Genomic DNA, 22,615 nt, shown 5'->3' on the forward strand with positions numbered 1-22,615 from the left:
TTGAAAGATTATAAGCAATTTAGTGTCTCCATCAGTTTCTGCTATATTCTTCTTTTTAAAAAAATGTATATTTTATTGATTTCAGGAAAGAAGGGGGGGGGGTAGAGGGAGAGAGAAATATCAATGATGAGAGAGAATAATTAATGGGCTGCCTCCTGCACATCTCCTACTGGGGATTGAGCCCGCAACCCAGGCATGTACCCTGACCGGGAATTAAACCTTGACCTCTTGGTTCATAGGCACAACCTCTGAGCCATACCAATCAGTCCTCTGCTATATTCTGATAGTGGTTTAAGGTTGAATTGGGGGTGGTATGGTGATAGTGTTGGGAGCAGAAGCATAGAAATCAGGAAACTATTGTATGTAATTCAGGTGAAAGGTATCTCCCACATGAATAATCTACCATTGTTCCTCTAAATGCAACCTCGTGGCACCTGTTCTCTCAGTCTCACTCCTTTTCTGCTCTGGGCTTCCTGCCTTTGATTTGTTGCCCATCTAATATCCACCCTGCCATCGTGTTAGTGACTGTTCTGATTTTTTTCAATCCCTCTCTTCTAGTTACTCTCCAACCAGTCATTTCAAAAACCAATATCTTAGCCGATGGCCTTACCTCATGCTTCACAGAGAAATCAAGGTCATTGATTTAGCAAGGCCTCAATATTCCCTCTGAAGGTAATAAACTTAATTCATTTGTACAATCACTTCCAACTCGTCATCACCTGTTTCCGTGAAAGGACTGTTCCTTCTATCCAAGGCTAATTCTTCCATCTGAGCTTTGAATCCCATTCCCTCTGCCTCCATTGAGCACCCCTTTATTTCCACTATCTTTTAAAAAAAAAATCACGAGCTCATATAAATTAAGTTATATGAGAAGCCAATATCTTTTTTTAAAACATATTTTTTTTTAAAAAAAACATATTTTATTGATTTTTTACAGAGAAGAAGGGAGAGGGATAGAGAGTTAGAAACATTGATGAGAAAGGTACATCGATCAGCTGCCTCCTGCACACACCCCACCAGGGTTGTGCCCGCAACCAAGGTACATGCCCTTAACTGGAATCAAACCTGGGACCCTTCAGTCCGCAGGCCGACGCTCTATCCACTGAGCCAAACCGGTTAGGGCTATTTCGACTATCTTTCACCTCTTTCTTTTTCTGCTAGCTCTTTTCCCTTCAGCATAACTTTTTTGACTCCATAGCCTTCTAGGTATGTGTCTATCTTTCTTTTTACATTTACTACAAGTTTCATGGAAAAAAACACACACCTATTTTTTGTCTAATTTCACTGTTCATTCCTTTCTAAACCAGATTCCTCAATTGGAATGTTATTGGCATTTTGGGCCTGACTATTCTTTGTTGTGGGGGCTGTTCTGTTCACTGTAGGATGGTTAGCAGCATCTCTGGCCTTTATCCACTAGATGCCAGTAGCATCTTCCCAGTAACAACACAAAATACCTCCAGACATTGTCAAATAACCCCTGTGGGTCAAAATCGACCCCAGATAAGAGCCTCTGTTCTAAAATAAAGGGCGGTTGCTAAAGCTGCTCTTACAGATCTCCTTATTGCCAAACTAATGGACATTTCATATTCTTGATTACCCACTTTGATACTGAAACTTTTTCTTACTTGTCCTGTTACCTACCTCTCTAGTTTCCTTTTTCCCTTTGCTCTGGCCCATCTGTATCTTTTTTGGAACTTTGTTCCATTCTTCAACTCTTAAAATATCAGACATCCCCAGTTGTCTGTCTTTTCTCAATTATACTCTGGGTGAACTCATCCAAAATTTTTGTGTCAGCTATCACATATAAGTTAATGAGTCCAAATTTCTGCCTTCAGTCCAGACCTCTCTTCTGAGCTCCAGACCCATATATCCAACAGTTTACTGGAATCTCCACTTTGGGTAAATGCTAGACACCTCAAACTCAACTTGCCCAATAAAGAAGTAATCATTTCCTTTCTTTCAACTTCCTCCCTCATGCTGCCCTAACCAAAAGTCCCAAACCCCAAAAAGTTGGATTTTGCAAACTATGTTTCTTTCTTGAATAGCACCAGCACCCCCTATTATCCAGTTATTCAATTTTCTTATCTTTTGAATCTGTCCCTTCTCATTCTCATTTCTACTCTTGCTCCTCTCCATTCCACCCTCTATTTTGCTTATACAATGGGATCTCTAATAATCAAATCTGATCTTTAGTCCTCTGATTGGTTTCCTTTAATGGCTTCAGTATAAAATAGGCCAAACTCCTTATCCTAGCAAAAGCAACCTTACTTAATGATTTCTGTCTACTTTTCTTCCCTTGTCTCTTGATAATTTCCCTGCACAACACATTCAGTAGTTTCCAGTAGAGAGTTTGCTTCCTGCTGTTTCAAGTACAGGATTCTGTACTTTAGCATGTGCTGATATTACTGCCTGGAATGCCCTCTCCTTTTGCTTTATTTAACTGTGTTTGTTAATGTTGCTAAATTTAGTTTAAATATCACCTACTCTTGGCTTGACTACAGTGTTCCATCTTTGTGTTCTCAGCACAGTAGTACACCATCCTATCCCTTCCACATTATAGAGTAAATAATGAATTTGCTTTCGTCGTCTCGTAAAGCACTGCCAGTAAGGCAATGATTATGTATTTAGTACTCACAGTACCCAACACAACATCTAGCACATTGTAACTATTTGATAAGTGTTTGTTAAACAAATGAATACTAAAATACCTGAGATATTTGAGATTTTCAATATTTAAATATTTCAGAGACTTATAGATTGATTAGAGGTAGGGAATGAGGAAGAGGGAGTAGTGAAAGATGACCTTTAGGTTTCTAGTTAGATAACTTGGTCCTATTGACTGAGGCAGGAAAGATTGTGATGCATTGGGTGTAAATACAATCTTTCTCCCTCCCTCCCTCCCTCCCTTCCTTTATTTTGGACAAGATGGGTTAGAGATGCCTGGGGGGATTAAAGTGGAAGTGACATATCCAGTGCAGTTAGCCAATATGTCTGGATCAGTATGTGGTCCAATAGATATATAATGTGAGCTACAAATGTAATTTCTAGTAGCCATATGTATTTTTTGTTTATTTACTCTTTATTTTTGTTAATCCTCACATGAGGATTTTTTTTTTTCTATTGCTTTTCAGAGAGAGTGGAAAGGAGGGAGTGGGGAGAGAAATATCATGTGAGACAGACACATGTGGTTGCCTCTCTCACACACCCGGACTCAGGGGAGGGAGTGAACCTGAAACTTGGAATAGAACCGTGCGGGGTGGGGGTGGGGGGATAGGGACACTAACTAATGAGAACACTGGCCAAGGCTCTACTAGCCATATTTTAAAGAAGTAAAAGATCCCTAACTGGTTTGGCTCAGTGGCTAGAGCGTTGGCCTGCGGACTCAAGGGTCCCAGGTTCAATTCTGGTCAAGGGCATATACCTTGGTTGCGGGCACATCCCCAGTAGGGAGTGTGCAGGAGGCAGCTGAATTGATGTTTCTCTCTCATCAGTGTTTCTAACTCTCTGTCCCTCTCCCTTCCTCTCTGTAAAAAAATCAATAAAATATATTTAAAAAAAGGTAAAAGAAATAGTTGAAATTAACTTTAATAGTATATTTTATTTTATTTAACATTTAACCTTGCGCTTTCTCAACTGTATTCTTAATATTTGGGGCTGGGCAATACTTTGTTGTGGAGGGCTATCATATGCATTGTAAGATGTTTAGCAGCATCCTTGGCCTCTTTGTTAGTAAATGCCAGTAGCCACAAACACCCTGACCCAAATTGTGACTACCAAAATGTCTCTAGATATTGCTGAATGTCCTGAGGCAGGGGGGTGGGGGAGCAAAACCATCCCTGCTTGAGAACCACTGATTTAACTCAATATAGCCAAGATATTATTTCCACATGTAATCAGTATTAAAAATTATTGAGATTTTTTGTAATGTATCTTTGAAATTGAATATACATTTTTCACTTACAGCATTTTTGTTTTTCTTTTTAAAAATAATTTTAAATTGATTTTTGAGAGAGAGTAGAAGGGAGTGTGGGAGAAACAACCGATTGACTGTATCCTGCATGTCCCCCACTAGGGATGGAGCCTGCAACCTGGGCATGTGCCCTGACCAGAATCGAACTTGTGACCTTTAGGTGTATGGGACAATGTTCAACCTACTGAGCCACAGTGGCCAGGACTTCAGTTACAGTATTATTCATTTTACTAGCTACATTTTAAGCACTTAATAGCTACATGTAGCTAGTGCCTACCCGATTAAGGAGGACAGGTCAAGAGCTTTTGAAAAAAGGTTAGGTCTAGAAATATAGAAAATGTAAGTCTGGAAATACATGACTTAAAAAATTATGAGCCGATAACAGTTAAATCATGGCAGTAGATAAGACAGTCCAGGCAGAACTTTATATTCAGAGGGAGAAAGGAGGATTGAGGAAAAATCCTAGTCCAATGCTCTCCCAGTTTCCCCATATGATCTGATACTCATTGTTTTTATTTTATTAAAATATAATTTTATTGATTTCAGAGAGGAAGGGAGAGGGAGAGAGACATAGAAACATCAATGATGAGACTCATTGATCAGCTGCCTCCTGCACACCCCCTATTAGGGATCAAGCCTGCAACCTGGGCATGTGCCCTTGACTGGAATCGAACCTGAGACCCGTAAGTCTGCAGGCCGAAGCTCTATCCACTGAGCCAAACCAGCTAGGGCCTCATCTTATTATTTTTAAATATTTTCTTCACTGAAGAAAATGGAGACTATGAGTGAACAAAAGAAAGGGAATTGAGGAAAACTTGATGACAAAGGGAAGGAATTAACGTTTATTGAACACTTCACTGGTAAATAATGTTCGAAGCATTATATAAACTGTCTTGTTTAATCTCACAAGAACCTTTTGAGATAAATAATGATATGTCTATTTATTCGGAAGGAAACAGATTTTTTTGTTTTAGATATGCTTTCATTTTATTTTTAAAACTGAGGTTAAATCGATATTTTATTTTAAACAAATTTATAAAAGTCTAATACATCAGACAGCTAGTTGGTATCACAGCGAGTTGAAAAGAACTTGGATTCTGAAGCCTATATCCTCCTAATATACATAATGAAGCATTTGCTATCTACTGATTTTTAGAAAATAATTATAAAGGCGTGTGTGATTGTACAGCCAGTTCCCAGGATATCTAGGACTACTTCTGATCTGATCTGGAAGCAAATTCTTCTTAATAGGGAGGGGCACGATCGTTGTCATTAGCGAGTGTAACTTGGGTATCATTTGTTGTGAAAGACACTAAAGCCTATTTTTTATTTTATTTTTTTTAAAAATTATTTTATTTCAACCCTTTTTTTTAATTGTACCGTAAATATGGTCAATAATCCCGTGATCATTTGTAATTTTTAGTTACGAAAAATTAGCTAAGATGTAGTCAGTATTTTGCTTAAAAATTGCACAAGCACCAAGGAAAATGAAATACTGTAAAGCGCTTACCCGTTCGGCTTTAGGGACAGACTGGTAAAGCGAGTACAAAGGGGAGGGCCGGGGAGGCAGGGGCGGGACAGTGAGAACCGAGGCTCCGAGCAGGCGCAGAAACACACAGATGTTACTAGAGGCGTGAAGGCTACAGCGATCTCACTTTCCGAACTGTCGTAAAGCCGCGGAGTGTCGTGCTCGTTGGGTAGAAGAGGGATTGGTAAGGCGGCGGCGGCGGCAGCAGCGGCAGCAGCGGCAGCAGCAGAACAGCAGCAGTGGCGGCGACGGAGGCGAGGTGCTAGGTCCGTGCAGCATCGGAACGCCCACCGCTTGTGGGAAGGAGTTCCTGTGGGACCAAGTTAGGCATTCTGAGCCCGAACCGGCTGAGCTGGGCCGAACCAGGCGCTGCCGCTCGTACAGTTTTGGTGGCGGTGACAGACGCCGCTCCTGACTAGAGGGGCCTATCAGGCCGAGATCTGAATCGCAGATCGCCGGCTCTCGACATAGCCTCGCCCACCCTGGTATCTCCTGTCTTCCTTCCTGGGCCGGCGACTCCAGGACCCTGGGAAGAGGGCGGCTAATGACTAAGGTGAGGGGGCCAGGGGGGAGGGGATCGCCGGGAGGCCGCGCGTGCGCGCAACGGGGGAGGGGCCGGCCTGGAGGGGAGAAAGAGGAAGGGCTGCGGCCGCGGAAGGCTGGGGTCGGCGACCGGCCGGCGGTGGCTGGCGGCGTCGTGACTTAGGGTCTGGGTCTCGGTAGATGGGTGTTGGAGCGCCGCGTTCGTCCGCAGACACACCCACACCCCGCAGAGTAAGGAAGTGTGGGTGAGGGGGCTTCTTTTCCGACTCCCCTTGGAGTCGCAGGATGGGGGCCGAAGCCCCAGGCGTGGGAGTGTGATTTGACAATGGAGTGATGAGGGGAACCCGAGCCCAGGGTGTCTGTCGGAGGGCGCCGAGTCGGCCTGGCGGTTGGGGAGTTGCCTTCTGTGATCAAGGAAACGTCGTCCGCGGAACCGCAGAAATACAGACGCGCCCGATTTTGTACAGAGTTGGCTCGGTCATTAAGAAAGAAGCTTGATATTTTTGTTCTCAGATAATTTGTCAGTGGCAGTGCCGTAGGAAGTAGTTGTTCTCTGCTGCAGAAATAGAGGGTTTTCACAATCGTCCTTAAGTAGGTTACAGTAAATCTTTACGGATACTTTTTAACCTAGATCTTAAGTTTTAACGTTAAAAAAACAAAAACAAAACAGCACGAGCCAGTGTAGGGTGTTCATTTAATGTGTTCATGTTCGTGGTGTGGAGTGACTTCATTGTATTTTATGCTTTCCTGTTTCTTGATTTATATGCGGCATGAATTTAGGACCCTGAAGGGGTAAGATGCCAGCTGACATAGACTTTAGAGTTGCTATCCTTTATGAACCTGTCCATCCAAACTTTATTCCATTTGGTATTTTATGTTTAATTTTCTTGTGTTAGGGACCTCTGGAACCAAAAAGAACAGACTGGGGGAAATAGTTTCATTTCCTTTCTCATTTTTGTTTGTCATTGCTTTCCAATAATAGAAGGTAATGTCATTATTATATAGAAGTCCCATAATAATGGTTTTACTTAGCTTTATTAGGGTGAAGATCTACATTTTGATAGTTTGTTACTGTATTTTTTAGAAAAAATTTTCATATAAACCATGTTGTTTTTCATACTAAACAGTAGTCATTGGTGGTTTTTGTTGGACAAAACAGGATGAGAAAGAAGCCCTTTTACTGTAAAAATAATCTTAAATTGTCTTTTTTTTTTTTTAAAGCCTTGAATTATTTTACATTAGTTTGTCTCTTGTCATTTAACCTTGGACAAATGACATCTCTACTGCTTGCTTGTTTGTTTCCTAAGATTTAATAGTTTTTAAAGAACTAGTGAGGATATTTATGAATTGGTCTGATAAGTATTGTATGAAAAACTAGTAGAGTCTCTCCCTGTTCATCAGGGCTGCTGTATCTTATGTGTGTGGAATCTTCCATCACTTTTTTCCTTTTGTTTGGTGTCTTTTGGTCACTTTCATGTTAGCTCTTTCACTAGAGCTGATTTTTAAAGAAAGATACAGCCAAAATTCCATTTTGGTGGAAAATACGTTATAGTGGAGCTTACATCTTGACAGATTTCACTTCAGTACTTTATTTCCATGGGTAATTGAAAAATACCTATACAGGTGTTTAAAATAAGAGAACAGCAATTTACATGTCCTAAAGCAAGGAATAGTCAATAAATATTTCTAAATAGTTATTTTTACTTTAAAATGTGGAGTAAAAAACTCACTGAATTAAACCAGTTGGATTTTTTTAGATGTTTCTTTTATTATTTTGCCAAAGAAGGGTTTCTGTAACATGCTTCACTTAGAGAATAATTATATGTGCCCGTGACATTTCCCCCCCTATGAGCTAGGACTTCAATAGGGGGGAAAATGACAGTACTAAAAATGATAGTAATTAAAGTATGTTATAACACAACATTAACATTCTATGCAGGAACATTATCTTATGAAAGAATGCTGGGCTAGAGATAGGAGCTCTGGATTTAAGATCTAGCTGTGCTTGCTATTCATTAGATCTGTGACTATTGATAACCACCCTGGACTTCAGATCTCTCACTGTTAAAGGACAAGTGTGGGATAGATAACTCTTGTTTTGTCTAGGTCCCAAATTTAATGGTTGGTATTTTTACTTCGGTATTTTTGGTATTCATTGTTATATTCATTATGATCCAGTCTCCAGAAAGAATGCTATACTGAGACTCTGAGTTCATTCATGATACATACTGGTACTGTATATTAGGAAAAAAATCAGTGATGAAGCCATGTTTGTTTTTCTAGGTAATGCCTCTGTCACATTGTAGCTATTTTTCATGATTTAATAGCTCTCATGTGATATTAAAAAATGAAACTTTGTTTTAAATCCTGGTAATGCTTTTGAAATCATCCTGAATAATTTTTCTTTCAGGAAACTTATCACAGTTCAGTAAAAGCCCAGTAAAATGGCATACACCTCTGTTCTTTCTTTTCTGTATGCCACAGATTCTTGGTAACAGCTGGCCCAGGTTTCTACAGATACTCGATTTAAATCATTACATGAGGAGTGAGCGACAAATGTTTAAAAACAAATACTACTGAGCTTACATTTTAAATAGAGATACTGCCTTATTATTTAGTCATTTGGTAAGTATTTATTGAATGCCTCATGTTTTTGGCATTGTTCTTGGTCTTCAGTGAAGAAGGCACTCTGCCCGCATGGGGTGGACAATCTACAGGGGAAACATCTAGTAAACAGAAATGAAGGGTGTTTTAGGTAGTGGTGAGTTTTAGGTAGTGGTGAGTGCCGTGAAAAAAATAGGACCATGTAATGGAGAATGAATGAAAGTGGAGCTCTACTATGGGTTGAGTGGTTAGAGAGGGCCTCTTTTTAGAGGTAATATTTGATTTGCGATCAATGGCTGGAAAGAATCAGCCATAGTGACAATCTGGAGGAAGAGTGCTGTAGAGAAAGGGAACAGCAAATGCATTAAATTGGGTTTGATTCTGGAGAATCTACAAGTGAAAACTGGTTTGTCTGTTAGGCTTTTTCATAATTGCTGAAAGACAATTTAGAAAGGTTGGGAATATTTTATGTGTAGCAGCCAAATGTAATGTGTTGACCTTGTTTAAATCCTGACTCAAATCAGTAAAACTATTTTTAAAACACTTGGGAAGAATCCTGAATGGGGATGAGTATTAGATGATATCAAGGAATTGTTAATTTTGTTAGGGACGATAATGGCATTATGTTTATGTAAGAATATGCCCATATTTTTTAAAGATGGAAACTGAAGAATGAGGAGGACAAATAAGATGTCTGGCATTTGTTTAAAAATATTTCCAAGCTCAACTGGCGTTGCTCAGTGGTTGAGCTTAGATCTGTGAACCAGGAGGTCATGGTTCTGTTCCTGGTCAGGGCACATGCCTGGGTTGTGGGCTTGATCCCCAGTAGGTGGCATGCAGGAGGCAGGCGATCAATGATTCTCTCTCATCATTGATGTTTCTATCTCTCTTCCTCTCTGAAATCAATAAAAATATATTTTAAAAAATACTTCCAAGCAGAAAAGGGATACAGGGGGAAGAGAAGAGCTAAATGAAGCAAATGTGGTGTAATCTTGACAATTGTTGGGTTGGAGTGTGATAGGTATGTGGGTATTAATAACATTCTCTGCTTTTGTGAGTTTTGAAAATGTCCATGTTTAGAAATGTATTTAAAATAATTTATACCAGCATTTATTCAACAAATATGATTGCTATATTTCAGCCACTGTGTCAGTGCTTGAGTTAAAACAAAGAGCCAGGACCTTTAGGCCTGCCTCTGAGGAGCTTCTGGTTTGCTGGAGGAAGGAAGAGTTCCTCAGTGTGTACTGTGTTAACATGAAATCATAGATTTTTGTGGAGGTATACAGGATCAGCATCTTAGTGTTTATGTGATTCCTTGAAAAGTCTTTTTCTTTTTCTAGAGAATTAAAAATTTAAGAAATTCTATATGGAGCTAGCTATATGCCAGTCTAAGTCACTGTTGTAGTCATTTCCCTTATTTGTATTTACTATATAGGACATCAGAATAAATTACTTCCTTTCACCATCTCTTCATATCCCAATTTGCCTTTATTAAAATTTTTTACTTTGAAATAATTTCAGAAGTACAGAAAAATATAAAATAGTCCTGAAAACTCTTAAATAGCCTATACTTAGATTTACCGATTTTTAACACTTGTCACATTTGCTTTCTAATTCTCTTTTCTGCCCATTTATCTCTAAACTAGTGGCCCAGTGCATGAAATTTGTGCACTCGGTTGGGGGGGTCCCTCAGCCCGGCCTGCACCCTCTTGCAGTATGAGAGCCCTCAGGGGATGGCCAACTGACAGGTTAGGCCTGTTTCCCCACGGGAAGCGGGCCTAAGCTATCAGTCAGACATCCTTAGCGCTGTCGTGGAAGCGGGAGCTGTGCTTGCCAGCTGTGAACCCGGCTTCTGGCACACTGACCACCAGGGGGCAACTCCTGCATTGAGCATCTGTCCCCTGGTGGTCAGTGCATGTCATAGTGACTGGTCATTCCACCGTTTGGTCGATTTGCATATTAGCCTTTTATTATATAGCAATAGTCACAGTATATTGCATTCTCTTGCATTATCACAGTACAGTTACTAAATTTAGGAAATTTAACATTGATAATATAAAACCTTTATCTAATCCATAGACCCTATTCCAGTTTTGTCAATTATTCCCAATGATAGCATTTGTTTCTCTATAGCATTTTCCCCATAGGATCCAGTCTGGATCGCAAATTGCATTTAGTTGTAGTAACTTAGTTGCCTTTAATCTGAAATAGTGCTTTAGCTTTTTTCTTTCATTACATTAACATTTTTGAAGAATATAGGCTATATTATAGAATATTCTTCAATTTGGATTTGTCTGATGTTCCCTCATAATTAGATTCAGTTTAAACATCCTCAGGGGTTTTGTATCCTTCTCAGGTATGATACAGAAGCACATGTCATTGGTGTGCTGATGTTAATTTTTATTTACCTGGTGATGATATCTTGTTTCTTTATAGTATAGTTATATTTTTTCTTCTTGCACCTAATAAATAATCTGTGGGAATAACTTTGAGATAGTACAGATATCCTGCTTCTAATTAGACCTTCTATATCCTCACGAATTTGCCTCCTGGATTTAGCATATATTGATGATTATTGCCTGTACTTCTCTTTAGTTTGATGGTTACAAATGGTTATTTTTCTAATCCCTCCATCTTCTCTACCTTATCAGTAGTCATGCTGTTATAGGAAGAAGCATCCTTTTATCTATTATCAATATGGACATGTGGGTTACAGTCCATTACTGCCTTTATTATTTTATGCTCAACTTGTCCCAGATTTGTCCAGTGGGAACCTCTTCGTCCTGGCTCCTGTGTCTTCTTGACATAATCTCTTAATTTTTCTTTAGTATTTCCTTTCTTTTTGGTACATTAGGATGTTTGAAACTTATCTTGATCTCAATCCTGGAATCAGCCATTTTCCAAGGAGCCCTGGTGCCATTTTGTGGGGAATCCAACTTGCTTTTTTTTTTTAAAATATATTTTATTGATTTTTCACAGAGAGGAAGGGAGAAGGATAGACAGTTAGAAACATCGATGAGAGAGAAACATCGATCAGCTGCCTCCTGCACACCCCCTACTGGGGATGTGCCTGCAACCAAGGTACATGCCCTTGACCGGAATCGAACCCGGGACCCTTCAGTCCGCAGGCTGACGCTGTATCCACTGAGCCAAACCGGTCAGGGCCCAACTTGCTTTTGAGTTACCTATTTATTCATAGTAATAATCTATTCTTTCCTGGATTAGGACATCCTCTGAGAAAAAATTAAAATTAAATTTTGATAGTGGGTTTATATTTCTATAAAGATTTTGTTCATGGTCCTAACTGGTTTGGCTCAGTGGATAGAGCATTGGCCTGTGGACTGAAAGGTCCCAGGTTTGATTCTGGTCAAGGGCATGTACCTTGGTTGCGGGCACATCCCCAGTAGGAGGTGTGCAGGAGGCAGCTGATCGATGTTTCTCTCTCATGGATGTTTCTAACTCTCTATCCCTCTCCCTTCTTCTCTGTAAAAAATCAATAAAATATATTTAGAAAAAAAAAAGATTTTGTTCATGTAGTAGTAATTACATAAGAATTAACAGTTTATTATATTTACCCCCCCAAAAACACCCCAACTTTTTAAAAACCTTTTTAATTGAATTTATTGGGTGACTTTGGTTAATAAACTTATATAGGTTTCAGGTATACAATTTCATAATACATCATCTGTATATTGTATTGTGTGTTCATCACCCCAAGTCAAGTCTCTTTCAGAAAGCAACTATTTTATTATTCTTTTCAAATAAGTGATTGATTTGATCTTAATTTTGATAAAATAAAATGGAAGGAATAAAGTAAAAGGTTATCTTTACTTTGTGTTACTTTGTGTATGTGTGGAGGGTGTGGATAGGGGAGGGTTTAAACACTTAACTTAAGCCCTAACCAGTTTGGCTCAGTGGATGGAACGTCGGCCTGCGGACTCAAGGGTCCCAGGTTCGATTCCGGTCAAGGGCATGTATCTTGGTTGCGGACACATACCCAGTGGCGGGTGTGTGGAAGGCAGCTGATCGATGTCTCTCTTTCTCATCGATGTTTCCAACTCTCTATTCCTCTCCCTTCCTCTCTGTAAAAAATCAATAAAATATAAAAAAACAAAAACAAAACAAAAAACAAACAAACAAAAAAAACCACTTTTGTTTTTGTTTTTGTTTTTGTTTTTATTTTAAATTAAATCTTTATTGTTCAGATTATTACATTTGTTCCTCATTTTTTTCCCCCCCATAACTCCCCTCCTCCCAGCTCCCACCCCACCCTCTGCCCTCACTCCCCACCCACTGTCCTCTTCCATAGGTGCACGATTTTTGTCCAGTCTCTTCCCGCATCTCCCACACCCCTTTCCCCCCCAAGAATAGTCAGTCCATTCCCTTTCTATGTCCCTGATTCTATTATGATCACCAGATTATTTATTCACTTGATTCTTAGATTCACTTGTTGATAGGTGCATATTTGTTGTTCATAATTTGTATCTTTACCTTTTTTTTTCTTCTTCCTCTTCTTAAAGGATACCTTTCAGCATTTCATATAATACTGGTTTGGTGGTGATGAACTCCTTTAGCTTTTCCTTATCTGTGAAGCTCTTTATCTGACCTTCCGTTCTGAATGATAGCTTTGCTGGATAAAGTAATCTTGGTTGTAGGTTCTTGGTATTCATCACTTTGAATATTTCTTGCCATTCCCTTCTGGCCTGCAAAGTTTCTGTTGAGAAATCAGCTGACAGTCGTATGGGTATTCCCTTGTAGGTAACTGGGTTTCTTTCTCTTGCTGCTTTTAAGATTCTCTCTTTGTCTTTTGCTCTTGGCATTTTAATTATGATGTGTCTTGGTGTGGTCCTCTTTGGATTCCTTTTGTTTGGGGTTCTCTGCGCTTCCTGGACCTGTAGGTCTATTTCTTTCACCAGGTGGGGGAAGTTTTCTGTCATTATTTCTTTAAATAGGTTTTCAATATCTTGCTCTCTCTCATCCTCTGGCACCCCTATAATTCTGATGTTGGTGCGCTTGAAGCTGTCCCAGAGGCTCCTTACACTATCTTCATATTTTCGGATTCTTTTTTCATTTTGCTTTTCCAGTTGGGTGTTTTTTGCTTCTTCGCATTTCGAATCTTTGACTTGATTCTTGCGCTCCTCTGGTCTGCTGTTGGGTGTCTGTATAATATTCTTTATTTCAGTCAGTGTATGCTTAATTTCTAGTTGGTTCTTTATCACAACATCGAGGGTCTCATTAGATTTCTTGAGGATCTCACTACATTTATCGGCGGTCTCACCAGTCTTTTCGAGGGCCTTACTAAGTTTATCGGCAGCTTCTAGACAGTTCTTAAGAGACCTTAAAAGTGTGGTTCTGAACTCAATATCCTCCATTGACAGTTTTGTCCTGTTTCTTTGTCTCCGCATTTTTTATGCTTTCTTGGTGCACCCCCTAGTGGTCTTTGTCCGCAGTCTTGTTGCCTTTAAGCCTTGATTGATGTCGGCAATACCGGGGTGATTTGACCTCCAGGCTAACTGGCTATGATAGTCTGCTGTGTCTGTAGTGGGAGGGCTTCTGTGCTGGATCTCTAGGGCGGTGCTAATCTAGCGTTTGCCTGAGGCTATCCGGCAAATGGCGCTGTGCAGGGCTTGGGCGGGGCGGGTCCCCGGGCATCTACAGGGTGGGCGGAACAAGCAGTTATGGCGACTCTCAGTTCCTTCCCCAGGGGCTCTGCCTCTCAGAGTCCCAGCAATGGTTGCAAACCTCGGAGAGAAAGCTGCCTTCGAGTTCCGACCGAAGCCAGACAGTCCCGTTTCTCCCGTTTGAGTCTCGGTCCCCAGAGACTCGCCCGGATCTGGAGCTCAGAGTCTGAAACTCCCTCCCGATTGAAAACAACAACCGCGCCCTCCGCCGCCAGCCCGCTCCGCGCGCGCACTCCGAACCTGAGTATTTCACTTCAGCACTGCGCCTCCTCTGAGTCTGGGTATGATATTCTCTTTCCTCCTAGTTGTAGAATTTCCACTCAGCCAGCCTTCCCGTGGTTCTGGGTGATGTCCGTTCTGTCCTTTAGTTATATCTCTGAAGTGGTTGTTTGAGGCAGCGATCTCGGCGTTAACCTATGCCGCCATCTTGGTTTCTCAAAAAAAACCACTTAACTTAAAAAAAAGACAAGATTTATATACTTAAAACTGTTTTTAAGTTATAAGACCTTCTGGTCTGAAGGCAATTGTTGCTTTTTAAATGAAAATGTTTATTGTAATCCTATGTAATAAAAGGCTAATATGCAAAATGTCCCCACAACTGTGAGTTTGACCAGGGGGCAGGGCCGGCCAGCCGGCCAACTGCCTGCGGTCCCTTCCCCTAGCCAGCCCCTCCCCCAATCAGCCCCACCACCCTGATCTGGGGGTGGGCCAGCTGGCCAACCTCCTGTGGCCCCTTTCTGTGGCTGGCCCTGCCCCTGATTGGCCCTCATACCCTGATTGGGGTGGGGCCAGCCTGCCAACCGCCTGTGGCCCTTCCCCTCTGCCGGCCTGGCCTGATTGGCCCCAATTGGGGCAGGCCGGCCGGACCTCACCCGTGCACGAATTCGTGCCCTGGGCCTCTAGTATAGAACAATCCTTCCTATGTAATAAAAGCCTAATATGCTAAGTTTCCGGTTATCCAGTTGTCCGTTCAACCAATCAAAGCATAATATACTAATGATATGCTAAGCCCGCTCAACCTTTTTCTATGATGTGCACTGACCACCAGGGGGCAAACAGTTGACCGGTCAACCAGTCGCTATGACATGCACTGACCACCAAGGGGCAGATGCTCAATGCAGGAGTTACCCTCTGATGGTCAGGGAGCGCTGCTCAGCCAGAAGCCAGGCTCATGGCTGGCGAGTGCAGCGGCGGTGGTGGGAGTCTCTCCCGCCTCTGAGGCAGTGCTAAGGACCCCTCGGGGGATTTCTGACTGCCAGCTTAGGCCCACGGGCCTAAACCAGCTTCCCTCAAGGGGTCCCAGAATGCGAGAGGGCGCAGGCCGGCTGAGGGACCCCTTTCCCCCCAGTGCACTAATGTTATGCACTGAGCCTCTAGTATTTCAATATTAGTGAAATCTCACAAGCACATTATTTCATGCAGTTACTTTTACATTTTGTCATATTTCACAGACATTCTCTCCTCTATGCATTCTTGGTTTATTTTTCTTTTAAACCTAACATATGTGTTTTTCCAGATAATATTTTGAATGATTTTTATTTTTGAAACATTTAATCTGCACTGATGATTTAAAAAGTTGAATCCAAAAGGCTTCTACTGAAAAACAGCAGTCCTCCTTCATTATCCCCTAGTTCCACTTCCTAAGCAGAAACATTCAGCTCTTAAAATTTTTTCTGGTATTTACTTCCATATTTCTAAGTAGTATATTTATATGTCTACGTAGCCACTTTTGATGTTGTTATTTATTTATTTATTTATGTATTTATTTAAATATATTTTATTGAATTTTTACAGAGAGGAAGGGAGAGGGATAGAGAGTTAGAAACATCGATGAGAGAGAAACATCGATCAGCTGCCTCCTGCACACCCCCAACTGGGGATGTGCCCACAACCAAGGTACATGCCCTTGACCAGAATCAAACCTGGGACCCTTGAGTCCGCAGGCCGACGCTCTATCCACTGAGCCAAACCGATTAGGGCTGTTTTTATTTTTTAAGAATTATTTAGTTTTTTTAAAGATAAAAGTAAAACACGCAAATATTACCAAATTCAGAACGTATAAAGGGTGTACAAGGAAAAATAAGTAGTCTTGCCATCCCTGTCTTCCTACTATCCAGTCCTTTTTCTTGGAGATAGATATATATCTTCTTTTACTATTTTATATGTACAGCAGTTTTCAATCTGTGGTCTGGATTCTTAAGACCACATATTAAACACATAAAAAGGGGATAGTATGAATAACTTTAGGTCAATACAGCTGGATGAAATGGACAAATTATTTCCTCTGTTCCTCTCCTCTTGCTTCTTTTAGTTGATTTCAGGGTAGGACATATATTTGGGTCCTGGATTCTTAAGGGGGTCTTCAAATGTTTCAGAAGGTCTACTAGGTTGAAACTATTTAATAATACAGTAATACTAAGTTCTTTGCTACTTAACTATGTTGACATTTGCCTTGATGGTGCAAATACAGTGGTGGGTAAAACTGCTGGTCTGCAGTGCATATCAGGACAGTGGCAAAACTAATAATCATTATATTCTTCACCGCCACACATTTACAGGAAGAAGAAAAGGTTTCATTTAAAAATGACCTTTATGAAGCAGTAAAACTTGTTAATTTTATTAATCTTGACACTTTAATACATGTCTTTTTAATATTTCATGTGACAAAAATAGGAAGAATGTTATAAGGTGCTATGGCTGCATATGATGCTTGTCTTGAAGAAAAATACTTGTGTGATTGATTTGTGAGCTGGGCTAACAAACTAGTTGCTTTTTCATGAAACACTATTTTTACTTGAAAGAATGATAACTATAGTTATTTAAACGGGTATTTGTACATATTTTCTGAAAAACAAATGAAGTGGGCCTGTCACTTCAGGGAAAACAACTGACAATTTATTGCCAAGATAAATTCAGTCTTTCAAGCAAAAATTAGAATTTTGGAAAACATATCTGCCACTATGAGCTTGGCAGCTTCTTAGCACCTTTCTGATGATAATGATGGTGATATTAACAAATGAGACTTTTCTTTTTTTGCTATTGTATAATGAAATGTGTTGGTGTTTGGAAAGATGTGTATAACTTGGTGGGCCCACTTTCTTCAAATGACCAATGCATGATATTACAAAATTATGCTGTGGGTAAAGGAAGATCCACTTAAGTAAATAGTTTTTAATGAAATGGTTTGAAAAGTTTCATTGATATGGTTTCCGATTCCACATTTACAAAATTACACTTTGTTAAGATTTGACATAGTGTCAAAGAAGAGTAATATCCACACTTATCTGAAAAGGTTATTAAAAATATTCCTTCCTTTGTTTTCAACTACATATTCATGTGGAGCTGGGTTTTCTTATTAGATTGAATACAGAAGCAGATATAAGAACCTAGTTTTCTTTTAGTAAGCCAGACAATAAAGAGTAAAAATTTATAGCAGTGCCATGTTCTCAATTTTTTGGGAAAATATATTTATAAGTGTTACTTATATTAACATGTTTGGTTTACTGTTGCTGTTTTTAAATAATAAATTTTTAAACATTTATCAACTTTTTTTTTTCTAATATTGTATCCATAGCTATAACCCATATAATAACAACTGTTTAGGTTTCTCAATCTCAATTAATTTTAAAAAGTATAAAGAGGTTCACAAGTCAAAAAGCTTGAGACTGCATTATGTTTTGACTGCTTATGGAAAAGGAGTTCACACTTCTCCCTTCACCCTTTCTTCCAGTATAGTTATATCGCAATTTTAGAATATTTTAAGTAGTAATTCAGCATATATTTATTGAATGCCAGCTATTTGTTCTAAGTTCTGGGACCACATAGTAGTGATTAAAACAAAGACTTGGCTCTAGTGAGAAAACAAGTAAATTTTACAAATGGTGATTATGAACTAAGCTGGAAAAAGAAGTTACGGGATGTGATAGCTTTTTAATTGTATGTAAGGTGGTCAGGAATGGTCTCATGAGCATTTGAGCACAGACCTAAAGGGAGTGAGAGAGCCTTGTGGCTATCTGGGAGACTGAGCAGTAATAGCATATTTGGCCTGCTCAAGGAATAGCCAAGAAGTAGCTGGAGTGGAGTGGATGAGTAGTCAGTTTAGTGGAGATTATAGGGAAATTTGAGATAAGGGGATGTGTATAATTTACCATGTTTAAACAAGATACGAACTTTTGCTTTTGATAAATATAACAGTTTTACCAGGAACAAGTTACGTTATTGATATGGAACTGGGCTTTCTTCCTAATTTTTAATGGTAAAATCATATTTAAGTATGTACATTTTTATATATGCGGGGAATAGGTTCACTTTAGAAATTCTAAGTTTTATTAAGAAAATCATGTGATATAACATTTTTAGTACAGAACATCTACAGAATGTGATTTCAGTATATGTGCTGCCGAAGCGAGCACAGCAGAATGTGATTTATAATCATGGATTTAATTGTATTTTCTATGAAGTCACATTTCTTTAAAGAACTACATATAGTACTGGATAATACTTGCCATTTTATTTTCATAACCGTTGTCCTGCCTGTCATTCCTCTAATATGCCTTTCTTCTTTTTTTTCTTTTAATTTTTTATTGTTGAAAGTTTTACATATGTCTCCTTTTTCTGCCATTGACCTCTCCCCGCCCGCTCCCGCCCCCCAGCATATACCCTCTACCCCCCTATTGTCTGTGTCCATTGGTGATGCTGAAATGCCTTTATTCTTTTTTTTTTTTTTTTTTTGCCTTTATTCTTAATCTCACTTTTAAGCACTAACTTAAAACTTCTGTGAGGTTTCTTCTCCATAATGAATAGTTCTTCTGTTTTCTCATAGTATTTGGTTCTTTTCTTATCTTGTAGTTACTACATTTTATTAGAACTTGAGCATTTTCCCACTGTGGAGGTTCAGCTCTGAAAATTTCCATGGTAAATAGAAGAAACTGTGGTTGAAAAATGTAAAATTTTATGTAAAAATAAGATCATGGGTGGGAACTGAAGTCGTGAGTGAACAGGTGAACAATCTTTTCATTTAGTTTTTAAAAAAGAGAGATCTAAACCAACAATTTACATGGGAATTTAGATATAGATGTTTGTGCCAGACCTTAGGCAAGTCACTAAACTTCTATAAACCTCAGTTCTGTGGAGATAATAGTTTTTGGTGAGGATGAAATAGAATGTAAACATGGCACATAGGTCCTTCCTTACATGCCTTACCTGATCTGGCCCTTGAACACCTTTTCTCCCACTCTCCTTTTTCTGTTCTTTGCACATGTTAGGCCTATTCCTGTTACACAATCTTTCCTGTTTCCTTTGCCAGGAATTCTCTTCCTCTTAGAACTGTGTGGCTTGGCTGACTGGTGACTGGTTCTTTCTCATGATTCAGGACTTCAGTTTCTAGGCAAGGAACCTGTTGATGGTCAGCCTTTATCATTTGCTTTATTTTCTTGATAGCACATATTTCTCATTAAAATTTTAACTTCATTGTTTGTCTGTGTATGCCTTGTTTGTCCTTATTTGCATGTAATTTCCATGAGAGCAAGAACTTTCTGTACCCTGTTCATGGCTGATCCCAGTGCCTACAACAGTGTCCAGCTCAGTGGTTCTCAACCTTCTGGCCCTTTAAATACAGTTCCTCATGTTGTGACCCAACCATAAAATTATTTTTGTTGCTACTTTGTAACTGTAATGTTGCTACTGTTATGAATCGTAATGCAAATATCTGATATGCAGGATGGTCTTAGGCGACCCCTGTGAAAGGGTCGTTCGGCCGCCAAAGGGGTCGCGACCCACAGGTTGAGAACTGCTGGTCCAGCTTATCATAGGCTCACAATAAATATTTATTGAATGAAAACAGTAAGTAAGTAATAAATGTTAGCTAATATATTATCAGTGATATTGTATTTTCTAAAATATTAATAAGCTGTCCTGGCTGGTGTGCTTGGTTGGAGCGTTGTCCTGTGCATCTTTTGGTTTGCAGGTTTGATTTTGGTCAGGGCACATACCTAGGTTTCAGGTTCAATTCCGGGTCGGGATGCATGCGCAAGGCAACTAATAGGTGTATTTCTCTCACTTTGATGTTTCTTTCTCTCTTTTTTCCTCTCTCTCTCCCTTCGTCCCTTTTGAAAATAAGTAACTATAAATAAATAACTAAAAATAAAATAATAATGAGCTACTATAAAATTAATTTCTGCTACCTGGGTGACATTTCCAGATTCTGGTCTGATTCCAGATGCTTGGGATAGAGAAAGTTTGGATAACCTAACTTGGCTTTATTCTGTTTGCCATAACTGAGTTGATCTTTCTGAAACCTTCTTCTTAGACTCTTGGATTTACCTATTTTATTGTAGTGTGAATGAATGTTTTTCTTCGTAGATAGCAGTTCTGGGTAGCAGTTCTAAGACCTAGACTTAATTTTCACTAGTCTTATGTGGTCTTGAACAAGCTTCAGTTTAAAATACTTTTTCTTTTTCTCTCATCATCTTTACTAACCCTGAGTTGCTTCTTTTTCTGATTACCTGGAAAAACTTACAATTTATGTATACTAAAACCAAAATTCTGAACATTTCCCAGAAAGTATTTAAGTAAATGCATGTATTCTGGACTTGCATGTATCACATTATTATGGTTGGGATTACAGTCGTTTTCTAGACCAGTGTTCTCAACTTTCCTAATGCCGCGACCCTTTAATACAGTTCCTTATGTTGTGGTGACCCCCAACCATAAAATTATTTTCGTTGCTACTTCATAACTGTAATTTTGCTACTGTTATGAATTGTAATGTAAATATCTGATACACAGGATGTATTTTCATTGTTACAAATTGAACATAATTAAAGCATAGTGATTAATCACAAAAACAATATGTAATTATATATGTGTTTTCCGATGGTCTTAGGTGACCCCTGTGAAAGGGTCGTTTGACCCCCAAAGGGGTCGCGACCCACAGGTTGAGAACCACTGTTCTAGACTGACATTTTTGGGGACAGTGTAGCATATTACCTATCTTAATTATCACCTTTAACAGTGACTGGTAGCCAAAAAAACCCCACAAAAAACCCCCACACAAAAAAAGGTTTGAATAAAGTGATGATATTAGCATACAGGATAATAAACCCTTGACTTCCCCAAACCAGTATCCTAGAATTGTTTAATAGCTTTGCTGTTTCTGTTTCTTGCCACAAAGATTTTAACTGTGCTGTCTGAATACACAGATCTACAGAAGATAAAAATATTATCATTTAGTCAGAATAATCTTTGAAGTCTCTAAAGTTGCCCATAAAATATAAAATATAGACATACTATCTCTCATACTGTTTTTCCTTTAGTATTGGAAGAAATCACATTTTATTGTTAAACACCAGGTGAAGTAGTAGTCTGTTTATGGTCCATGTTGTGGGAAAAATAAATGGCTCTAACCATTAGAATCTGACAGCACAGCAAGATGTTCATATCATGAGAGACACGTGGGAAGTGAGACCAACTATACACAACAGTAAAATTTTATCATTTTGTGTTCATTCTGGGCATATAATCATTGAACAGAATAGCAAGCATATCTGCCTGTTTAACTTCTTTTCTTCTTGTCTTCATGTAGTTAAATTCACAGTGTGGGTGTGCTCTCTTTCCAGAAGCATTTTCTTTAATTCAGTTTTCAGTATGCCTTTGCCTTTAATCGTTAAAATGTCAGTCACTCTTCCTGGTTTTTCTCTTATGACTCTTATTCTCATTCTTTAGAACAAACTCTTTAGTGAATGCTCTTAGGTTACATATTTTGACCTAAATCACATAGGCTGAGCAAAAGCAACTTTTATCTAAAACTTGTTGGACTTCATTCAAGGAGAAATTGTTTCCTTGGGCTCTTTGGCTCACCATATTAGATCCTCCATTCTCAGGGCAGCTGCCAGCTTTCCAAACTAGTTTTATGTTTCATTTTTATTTATTTTGTCACCTCAACCTTTGCTTTGGGTCTTTAGCAATTCAGGGTCAAGAGGTTCACTCAAATAAGATAGACTAGCTTGAGGTGCATTTACCTAGAGAATTGAAGGCCTGTTTTAAAAAAATAAATTCAAAGGAGAGCCAGTGGGCTTTTTCTTGCCAGGATGATTTCTAAAAGCTAGTTGACACTTCAATTTTTAAAATAACAATAAAAGCCAGAATGTACATACATTTTTTTGCTTAAAATATTTAACAACGCTTTGAGGTACTAAAGATTTTTCAGATGAGGAAATTTAGGTACATAATGGTTAGTAACTTGCTAAAGACTCACAGCAGTGATGGGGTCAAAGCGATTTACATTAGTAG

The 22,615-nt window shown here is 39.2% G+C and overlaps 1 protein-coding gene across 13 annotated transcripts in view; it reads left to right on the forward strand.

Moving 5' to 3' along the window:
• The first annotated feature begins 5,650 nt into the window (after positions 1–5,650).
• The window catches only part of RNF111 (ring finger protein 111), a 105,341-nt gene continuing 88,376 nt past the window's right edge, over positions 5,651–22,615 (forward strand). For 5 of the 13 annotated variants that reach the window (XM_036303065.1, XM_036303103.1, XM_036303160.1 and 2 more), the window contains exon 1: positions 5,654–6,051. The gene's annotated coding sequence lies outside the window, so the exon portion shown is untranslated. Of the gene's footprint in view, positions 6,052–6,156; positions 6,273–22,615 lie in introns of those variants that run through there. The other 8 variants (XM_036303113.1, XM_036303122.1, XM_036303132.1 and 5 more) reach the window with 5 other exon arrangements.

The sequence above is a fragment of the Myotis myotis genome, unplaced genomic scaffold (assembly GCF_014108235.1).
Source record: "Myotis myotis isolate mMyoMyo1 unplaced genomic scaffold, mMyoMyo1.p scaffold_m19_p_1, whole genome shotgun sequence".
Taxonomy (NCBI): domain Eukaryota; kingdom Metazoa; phylum Chordata; class Mammalia; order Chiroptera; family Vespertilionidae; genus Myotis; species Myotis myotis.